At 33.2% G+C, this 217-nt stretch overlaps 1 protein-coding gene across 1 annotated transcript in view; it reads left to right on the forward strand.

Moving 5' to 3' along the window:
- LOC125870115 (F-box/kelch-repeat protein At3g23880-like) overlaps positions 1-217 on the forward strand; it is a 3,751-nt gene that overhangs the window by 766 nt on the left and 2,768 nt on the right. The window lies entirely within an intron of this gene.

Here is a 217-nt window from a genome sequence, read left to right on the forward strand (position 1 = left end):
GGGTGGGTGATCGAGGATCGGGATGAAAAAATAAAAAATTGAAGTTGAAAATATTTTTTAAAATCAAATTTAAATTTTCTTCTTTTTGAAGGGGGTTGGGGGGTTGATAGGGGAGCAGATGGGGGGAGTGAGGGTAGTGGGTGGAGGGTAAAAAAATAAAAAATTGAAATTAGAAATATTTTTTAAAAATAATTTTTAATATTTTTTTGGGAGGGGG

This window comes from Solanum stenotomum, chromosome 7 (genome assembly GCF_019186545.1).
Source record: "Solanum stenotomum isolate F172 chromosome 7, ASM1918654v1, whole genome shotgun sequence".
Classification (NCBI taxonomy): domain Eukaryota; kingdom Viridiplantae; phylum Streptophyta; class Magnoliopsida; order Solanales; family Solanaceae; genus Solanum; species Solanum stenotomum.